This window comes from Penaeus monodon, chromosome 1, assembly GCF_015228065.2.
Source record: "Penaeus monodon isolate SGIC_2016 chromosome 1, NSTDA_Pmon_1, whole genome shotgun sequence".
In the NCBI taxonomy this organism is placed as follows: domain Eukaryota; kingdom Metazoa; phylum Arthropoda; class Malacostraca; order Decapoda; family Penaeidae; genus Penaeus; species Penaeus monodon.
In genome coordinates, this window is record NC_051386.1 from 15,487,891 (window position 1) to 15,497,890 (window position 10,000).

The following is a 10,000-nucleotide window of genomic DNA, read 5'->3' on the forward strand; positions in this document are numbered from 1 at the left end:
CATTGTAGTTCTTGTTGTTGTTGGTATTATTTTATAATCATCATCATCATCATCTTCGTCATCTTCGTCATCATCGTCATCATCCTCTTCGTCATCATCATCATCATCATCATCATCATCATCATCATCATCATCATCATCATCATCATCATCATCATCATCATCATCATCATTCTCTTCGTCGTCATCATCATCGTCTTCGTCATCGTCATTATTATCATTATCATAATCACTATCACTATTACTGTCACTATCATTATTATCAATATTATCATTGTTATTATTATTGTTATGAACATAATTGTTATCCTCTTCATCACTATCATCATCATTACCATTGCCATTGTTAGTGTTATTATTTATATTATCATTATTATAATTATCATTATGATGATAATGACGATAATGATAATGATAATGATGATAATAACAATGATAATAATAATGACAATGATAATAATGATAATGATAATGATAATGATTATAATGAAAATGACAGTAACAACAACAATGATAAGGAATATGACAATGATCATGCCCATGATTATAATTCATCATTATTGTTATTAATCTCTCTCCCTCTCTCTCACTCTCTCTCACTCTCTCTCTCTCTCTCTCTCTCCTCTCTCTCTTCTCCTCTCTCTCTCTCTCTCTCTCTCTCTCTCTCCTCTCACGCGTTCACACTCTCTCTCTCGCCCTTCTCCCCCTCCAACACCCTCCTCTGTGGGCTAGATGGGCGTGGGTGGGCGGGGCAGAGGCCACCTTCGGGTCGGGGGCGTGAATACCCGAAAACCACGACCCGGAACTTGGCTTTGCGCCGCCCATCGCCCCCCCCCCCTTATCCCCCACCTACCCAACCTCGTCATTTATCAGTTATGTCGTATCTCTCTCTCTCTCTCTCTCTCTCTCTCTCTCTCTCTCTCTCTCTCTCTCTCTCTCTCTCTCTCTCTTCTCTTTATCTCTCTCTTTCTCTCTCTCTCTCTCTCTCTCTCTCTCTCTCTCTCTCTCTCTCTCTCTCTCTCTCTCTCTCTCTCTCTCTCTCTCTCTCTCTCTCTCTCTCTTTCTCTCTCTCGTTCTTTCTCATTTCAATTTAATTAATGCAGCATCATTAATGATAATTATGATGACAGTATGCAGGAGGTAATAAGAAGATATGATAATATAAGGGTAATTATCGAAAATTAGTGAAACTCGATAATGATTACGAGGATTTTTTCCCTTACATTAATTATTGTTGTCTGTACTGTATTGAATTAAGGGAAGATGAGAACTCTCTTGTATACTTATAACACATGCATATTTACAATATAAGACACATGGTTGCGCGTATATACAGACATGTTCAAACACACATGCAAAGAAATGGATAGATTGTTTGGTAGAGATAGAGAGTGATAGAAGAGAGAGAGAGAGAGAGAGAGAGAGAGAGAGAGAGAGAGAGAGAGAGAGAGAGAGAGAGAGAGAGAGAGCGAGACAGACACAGACAGGGAACCGAGAAGAGAAAGACGGCGAGACAAAGTGAAAGAAACACACACACACACACACACACACACACACTCACACACATACATAAAATAACCTCCCTTGAAAGGAGGGAGTTCAAAAGGTGATGTTTTATGTGGGAGGAGATGAAAGGTTGGGGGCGGGGGGGAGGGGGTACAAGAGGGGAAGAGGAGGGGAAGAGGAGGAAGGGGAGGGGGGTGAGTGGAATTATACTAATGGCATATACATCTTGCGTGCGTCCCTCCTCGCCTACGTTCGTGTAACTGACTCTGTGAATGATCGTGGATGTTAACGAAGATTATCACCAATTCCTCTTCCTTGGCGTTTTGAATTTCATTTGATCTTGTGTTTGTTTTTAAAGCTTTTGGATAGGAGGGATGTGTATGTATGTGTGTGTGGAGGGGGATATGTGTGTGTGTGTGTATGTGTGTGTGTGTGTGTGTGTGTGTGTGTGTGTGTGTGTGTGTGTGTGTGTGTGTGTGTGTGTGTGCGCGCGCGCGCGTGTGTGCGCGTGTGTTTGTTTGTGTAAGTCTACAAGTAAATATATATTTATTCTGTCTGTCTATATATCTATCTGCCCGCCATTTCTTTTTCCTGCCTTTAAAGCTGATATAACCGTACAGGTTTTTTATCTGACTCTAGATTGCAAAATCTTAATCATGATGGTGATAATAAGAGGGATTTTTTTCAATCATCTAAGAAAAATGCTGTACTCATAGTTAATAAACTGCAATTTAGTCTCTCTCTCTCTCTCTCTCTCTCTCTCTCTCTCTCTCTCTCTCTCTCTCTCTCTCTCTCTCTCTCTCTCTCTCTCTCTCTCTCTCTCTCTCTCACCCTCCCTCCCTCCCTTCCCTTATCCCTCTCTGTCTATCTTCCCTCATTCTTTCTCTCCCTACCTCCCTCCTTCCCTCCTTCCCTCCCTCCCTCCCTCCCTCCCTCCCTCCCTCCCTCCCTCCCTCTTTCCTTCTCTCTCTCTCTTCCTTCATTCTTTCTCTCTCTCCCTTTCTCTCCATTGTTTGGTCTTCAGTACATGTCTTCGGACGTGGTCTGAAGGTATTCCAAGTCGAGGGTAAACTATAATGGACACGTCGCTTTCTTGTTCCTCCTTTCTTTCGTTCTTATTGTTATTCTTTCTCTCCTCTTTCCTTTGCTTCTTCTTTTTCTTCTTCTTTTTTGTTATTTTTCTTCTTCTTCTTCTTTTGTTATTTTTATCATTTTTTCTTCTTTTTTCTTCATTCTCATCGTCGTCATCATCATCATCATCATCATCACATCATCATCATCATCATCATCATCATCATCATCATCATCATCATCATCATCATCATCATCATCATCATCATCATCATCATCATTTCTTCCTCTTTTTATTTCTTTTGTGATTCAATTTTCTTCGTCTGCTTTCTTCATGTTCTTTTTCTTCTTCATCTTCGTCCTCTCTCCCTCCCTTCCCCATCCCACCCTCTCTCCCTCCCTTCCCCATCCCACCCTCTCTCCCTCCCTTCCCCTTCCTCTTCCTCTTCCTCTCTCTTTCTCTCTTTCCTCCTCCTCCTTTCTCCTCAGGCACAAAAGAGAAGGGCATTACGAGAAGTAAGAAAACCTTATAGCTTTTGTTGTCAACGGATGGAATACCTGCGCGAATGTTGACGTTAATGTTATTTTGTCATCATTGGTATCATAATGATGATGTTGCGTGCTGTTCATCTTCATCTTCATTTTCATGGTCATCTTTATCTTTGTGTGTATTTGCATCTGTGTCTGTATCTTCGTCTTCGGTCTTCGTTTTCGTCTTCATTATTATCATTATCATCATCATCATCATCATCATCATCATCATCATCATCGCCATCATCATCATCATCATCATCATCATCATCATCATCATCATCATCATCATCATCATCATCATCATCATCATCATCATCATCGCCATCATCATCACACTTACAACAGCAGTTTTAGTCATAGTAAAAGCGGTTACAAAATCATTATCATAATTATTTTTTTTAATTATTTATTTACACTTTCCTGTATGAAAATGAATTAGAAAAAAATACGACAGACATGATAAAATTTCCATAAGCGTAAGAGAAATTTCAATCCTATGAAAGGGTTATAAATATTAAAGAAATCATTTATTGAAGTCAATTTTGAATATATTTATAATATTATTTTATAAGTTTATCTGTTTATAAATTTGTTCACTAATTTGTTCATTCATGTTTTCTCTACATTTGTTTATTTATCTTGTTCATATATTTGCTTATTTGTTTTTATTTGTTTCTGTCTTTTGTTCCGTTGTATATTTATTTATACTTTTTTTATATTGTTGTTTTTGCTTATGCATCTGTTTACCTATTTACTCATCTATTTATTTTTTCAGTTATTTTCCAATCTGCTTATTCATCTATTTATCTTTTCAATTATTCTATTGTTTATCCATTACTTAATTATTCATTCATACTTTTAATTATTCATTCATATATTTGTTCATCTTCTAGGAACGTTCCATCCGTGACGTCAGAAACGAAGCATATTATTTAGTTCCTTTTCATATTCTTTCACTCAGCATTGGTGTATGTAGCATAGGTATGTGTGTGTGGAAAGAAATGAAACAAGATGCAAAGGAAGGGATAAATGGAAAAATGGAGTAGAGAAGACGGAATGATCGTGTAGGAGAAAATTAGATTCTCTCTCTTTCTCTCTCTCTCTCTCTCTCTCTCATCTTCTCTTTCTCCCTCTTCCTCCCCCCTCCCTCTCCTCTCTCTCTCTTTCTCTTTCTCTCTCTCCTCTCATCTCTCTCTCTCTCTCATCTCTCCTCTCTCTCTCTCTCCTCTCTCTCTCTCTCTCTCTTTCTCTTTCTCTTTCTCCTCTCTCTCTCCTCTCTCTCTCTCCCTCACTCTCTCTCTCCTCACTCTCTCTCTCTCTCTCCTCTCTCTCTCTCTCTCTCTCTCTCTCTCTCTCTCTCTCTCTCTCTCTCTCTCTCCTCCTCTCTCTCTCTCTCTCTCTCTCTCTCCTCTCTCTTCCTTTCTTTCGGTTTTTCTCTCTCTTCTGTGTATCTGTCTATCTGTCTATCACTCTAGGTAGATAGATAAATAGATAGATATACTCAAATTAGTTAGACAGATACAAATTTATGCCTTTCTTCTCCACTGTTCCTTTTGTTATTATTCCATGTCTGTGAAACGATATGAATTTCCTTTAGTTTCCCCTCGCCCTCGTCTTCCCTTCATTAGACCCGTTTTCTACCATGGTATCTCTTCCCTCTCTTTCTCTTACATAATCATTGCCTTTTGCCATGGTCCCTGTCATGCTAAGCACGTATCAGCTAGACGTATTCCTCGATGTTTGTTTTCTCTATTCTCCTATTTTCTTTCTGGTCTTTTGTCTTCTCTGCTGTTTTCTTTCTTTCTTTCTTCGTTTTCTTTTTTTCTCGTATTTTCAGTCTTTTTCGTTTACTTTTTTTCGCTCTTTCTATTGTCTCTCTTATTCTTTTCCATTTTTTCTTCCTCGTTTGTTGTTGGCTTTTCTCTTGTTTCATCTTTTCCCTCTCTCTCTTATTTATGTAATCCTCTGCATTCTCTCATTTCTTTTTCATCTCCTCTTTGCTGTTCTCTTCTCTCATGTTTCTTTCCCTTCGCTTCACCCTTTTTTGTGATATTTTTCTCTTTCCTCTCTTTTACATTCTTGTGTCCTTTATTTCCCTCATTCTCTCTCTTTTTTTACAAAACATTTTTCTTCTTTCTCGTCTCCTGTTATTCTTCCTCTATTTTCTTCCTTTTCTCTACCATCCTTCTTTCAGCTTTATTCCCCTTTCTTCTACTTTCTCCTATCTCTTCATCTTTCTCCCCTCTTCCTTGCATCCCTTCCTTACATCAGAATTGCGTTTCCGTTGCAATTCAATTTCGTGTGCATTAGTTATCGATAAATCTGTGTTCGCTATCTAATTAACTTTATCCTACCCCGGAGCAATTCCTTCTCTGATAATGTCTAAAGGAAGAAGCAGGAAGAGGAGGAGGAAAAACGGGAAAAGAACGAAGAGGGAGAAGGGTAAGAGTTAAGGGGGGAGGGAGAAGGGGAGGGGGAGGGGGGGAGGAGAGGGGGAGGGGGAAGAGAAGGAGAAGGAGAAGGAGAAATAGAAGGAGAAGGAGATAAAATAAGGAATAGGTGGAGGTGGATGAAGAAGAAAATGAGAAAGAAAAGGAGAAGGACGAAGGAGGGAAAGCATATAAAAGAAGCAAAAGAAGAACATGAACAGTAGGGAAAATACATGAAAAAAAAACAACATAAAATAAAACAAATAACAATAGGAACAAAACAGCGAAAATAAGCAGAAAAAAAGTAAAATAATAAAAGAATTCGCTACATTTCATATCTTTACCTTTTTTTTATTTCCTATCATCATTAACTTTTCCAACCTCGACCCAGAATCTCGACAAATGCTCCATTGGGCCCTCCTAGCGTGCACAGTAAACACGTCTTGTGTGCGCCCTGCTGGGGGTTAGTGATGCTGCGTAGGTCATTGATGTTGTTGCAGCGTTTATTGATAGCAGGAGAGCTGGGGTGGAAGGAGGGGAGAGGGGAGGGGTAAGGGGGAAAGGAAGGGATTTCGGAGGCTGGCTATTGGCTATTCTTTTTTTTTTCTGTTTTATTCTCTCTCTCTCTCTCTCTCTCTCTCTCTCTCTCTCTCTCTCTCTCTCTCTCTCTCTCTCTCTCTCTCTCTCTCTCTCTCTCTCTCTCTCTCTCTCTCTTTCTCCTTTCATTCTTTCCTCTTACTTTCACCCCTCCCTCCGACTTCCTTCTTCCTCATCCATCTCTTCATCTTTTCTCTCTCTCTCAATCATTCTCTTCTGCATCCCTCTTTCACTCGCCCTCCTCCTCTCCTCCTCCATTATTATTTTTTTCTTCTTTTTTTTCCCTTGGGCCAGGGATCAGGTTAGCAAAATGTCGAGATTCTGAATATAGATATGGAGGTCCCGGTTAGTATCTCTGCCTGACTGGTATTGCCTCGGCTGCCTGTGTGATCCCCCCTACAAGGTTACAGTGTTGGTCGAAAATGCATAATGTTAATATACATTACCAAACGTTCATGTTCATCTCGAGTATTGAGGGTTTGGGTTTGCCGAGGCTTTTATGATTTTTTGGTTTATTATTTATTTGTCTTTCTTTTTCTTTTTTTCGGAGGTAGTAGCATATAGGGTGAAGGTATTGCGTGATTGGATTTTGGAAGATCATGGCGAATTACCTTCCCTTTCATTTATTCATTTGTTTTCTTAATGCGTAAATCTATACTGATCCTTAAATCACATCTCATTTATAGCAATGTCCTCTAACCGCACAAAAAATAACGCTAACACACTTAAGTTAAATTCCTTTCTCACAAATAATAACACTAACCATTTCAATATACACGTATAACCCCAGAACTAAACCCAAGAAACAAATCCGAGAAGGCTCAGTGGCAGACAGCATACATGTCAACGTCACATCTGCATACGTTAGAGCTGGAACCAAAGTGGGGAGGGGGGGGTTGCCAGGGTGGTAGCGGGGCATAGTTTGGGTATTTGGGTAGTGGGGGGAGGGTAGAGGTTATGTAGGTGTAGGGGATGGGTGTGGAAGGGGGAGGGGTAAGGAGGTAGAGAGTAGAGAGTCAGGATGGAGTAGGGGTGGGTACGAGGATCGCAGGGTAGCTGGGGAAAGAGGGAGGGAAGGAGTAGGGGGTGAGGTAAAGGCCAGGAGGAGAGGGAGTGAGGAAGTAGGGGAGTGGTTAGGGCCAGGAGGGGAGGGAGTAGGAGAATGAGGTAAGGAAATTGAAGGGAGGGAGTAGGGATGTGGGGTAAGGGCCAGGAGGGGAGGGAGGGAGGGAGTAAGTTGTGGGGTAAGGGTTAAGAGGGGAGGGAGGGAGTTGGGGGTTGAGGTAAGGGCCAGGAGGAGGGGGAGGGTGGATCCGGTTTGGCTTATACTCCTTCTGGGGGCGTTGTTCATGGACCAAAACTACGTCTCTTTAGGCCTTAGGTGGTGTGTGTACGTACTTAGGTATGTATGTATGTGTGTATATGTATGTAGGGCTCGGCTCCTTCTACCATATATGTCGACTCAGGCTCTGTTAATGGGAGAAAATTGGCTTTGTGTGTGTTTATCATGAGTCTGGTTATTTTGGATGTTTTTTCTTCCTTTCTTTTTTCTTCGTTTTCTTTGAGCTGGTGCTTTCTTCAGCTCTGTCTCTCTCTCTCTCTCTCTCTCTCTCTCTCTCTCTCTCTCTCTCTCTCTCTCTCTCTCTCTCTCTCTCTCTCTCTCTCTCTCTCTCTCTCTCTCTCTCTCTCTCTTCCACACGAAATTCAGAATTTACAACTTAAGTGGATCATTCTTGGAAATCATTGCCGCTTACGTGCGTGTGGCTTCCAAGTGGCTTTCTGAGAAGGTGTATTTTGCCTTGACATAAACACAGCCTCACCCAGGAAGTGTTCAGTCGAAGAAGTCATAAGGTATGTGGCTGAAGATTGCACTGAATAATTCAATCAAAGAGAAAGATAGAGATAGATAGATAGGTAGAGAAAGATAAAAACCATAACAATATTAATCATCATCATGATATGGTACTACTAATATCATCATTAACATTGTTATTATCATCATCATCATTACCGTTAATATTACTGTTATTATCTTTCATTATTATTATGACCGTTGTTATTACGAAAATGAAAAGATATGCCAACAACTACAGTGAAGAAAAAGAAAATTTGCTCTGAAGTATTTTCCCAGTTCAGGTTACCCCCCACCTCCATCTCTTAAGTAATATATGCTCGCTCGCTTCGCCAGACAAGGGAGAGAGAGCGAGGGAGGGAGAGGGGGTAGTAAGAGAGAGAGAGAGAGCGAGTGAGGGCAAGAAAGAGAGGGAGAGGGGATAATGAGAGAGAGAGAACGCGAGGGCAAAAGTGAGAGAGAGAGAAATAGATAGATGACGTAGAGATATAAAGAGAGAGGAGAGGTAAATAGATGTAGAGAGATATAAAGAGAGAGATGGAGAGGTTTTTTTTTTTTTTTTAAGAAGCCAACCAATTAAAGTTATCCTTTGCCGTTTGAAGTCACGAGGAATACGCTCAAAACATATATTATTGACAAATGTGCGCCGCTGCATGAAGTATTCACAGATGAATGTCCTCGTAATCAAAGCCACTTGTTTTGTGTATAAAGGAATTTCCGATTACCGGCTTTATGATGACGAATTAAATGTTTGTAAAGGCGTGTTCTTCCCTTTCAGTAGCAGGGTCAGGGTCATGTAAAGATAGGGGGGGGGAGAGAAAGAAAAATGAATTCTCGTTGTTTATGATGGAAGCGAGATGAGCTAAGGTCGTTTGGGAGGGCGCTGATTTTATTCTCTCTCTCTCTCTCTCTCTCTCTCTATCTATCTCTCATCATCTTCTTCTTCTATCTTCTTCTTCTCTATCTATCTTCATCTTCTCTCTCTCCCTTCCCTCTCCTCTCCCTCCCTCCTCCTCCTCTCTCCCTCTCCCTCTCCCTCCCTTCCTCCCCTTCTCCACCCTCTTCCCCCTCTCCTCCCCACCTACCTTCCATCCTTTCCTCCCCGTATTCTTTTTTTTTTTCATCTGACTCAGAATAAATAAACACCATCCATAGTCTCTTTGGCTGCGAGCGATAGCCAAGGGAAAGCGAACTCGTGGGTTGAGGGTGAATTATAGCGATCAAGTTTCGTCTAATGAAGGCAATTTCTAGTAGTGTGGGGGTTCCTTATTGGGGTTTCTCTCGGGAGAAATTGGTTGAGGAAGAGACAGATGGATAGAAAGAGGAGACAAAGAAAGTGAAAAAGAGAGAGAGAGAGAGTGAAAGACAGAGAGTGTGGGTAAGTGAATGAGTGGGTAAGGGAGAGAAAAAGAGAGAGAAAAAAAATTCTAGGGCGAATGTCGAAGAGCATGTAAGGATTACCCCGCAAATATGTTGGGAATCAGATGGGGGGAATGTGGATTAGTTTGAGAAAAAAAAACGATGTTACGGAGATCAGTAAAATGCAAGATCCTCATGGGTAAGTCATTTCGTGTCTTGCATTTATTTCTCTCTCTCTCTCTCTCTCTCTCTCTCTCTCTCTCTCTCTCTCTCTCTCTCTCTCTCTCTCTCTCTCTCTCTCTCTCCCACACACACACACACACACACACACACACACACACACACACACACACACACACACACACACACACACACACACACACACACACACACACACACACACACACACACACACACATTCTTTTAATCTTAATCTTCGAATAAGTAGAGCAGTTTGAATCGAGATGACTGTCATTATCTCATTTCATGTCTGCCAAGCCACTTATTCGTCCTCTGTTTATTACCTGATAATTTTCTCCGAGTAATGACATCCTTCGCGCTCTGCCAATGCTGTAATTGCAAGGCTGATTATACATATTAGGAGAAATCGTTACAGAAAGATATTGTTTGAATATTGCTTTAGGGAAGTAAT

At 40.9% G+C, this 10,000-nt stretch overlaps 1 protein-coding gene across 4 annotated transcripts in view; it reads left to right on the forward strand.

Moving 5' to 3' along the window:
- Positions 1 to 10,000, forward strand: part of LOC119594161 (cAMP-specific 3',5'-cyclic phosphodiesterase, isoforms N/G-like) — a 105,383-nt gene that overhangs the window by 89,246 nt on the left and 6,137 nt on the right. The window lies entirely within an intron of this gene.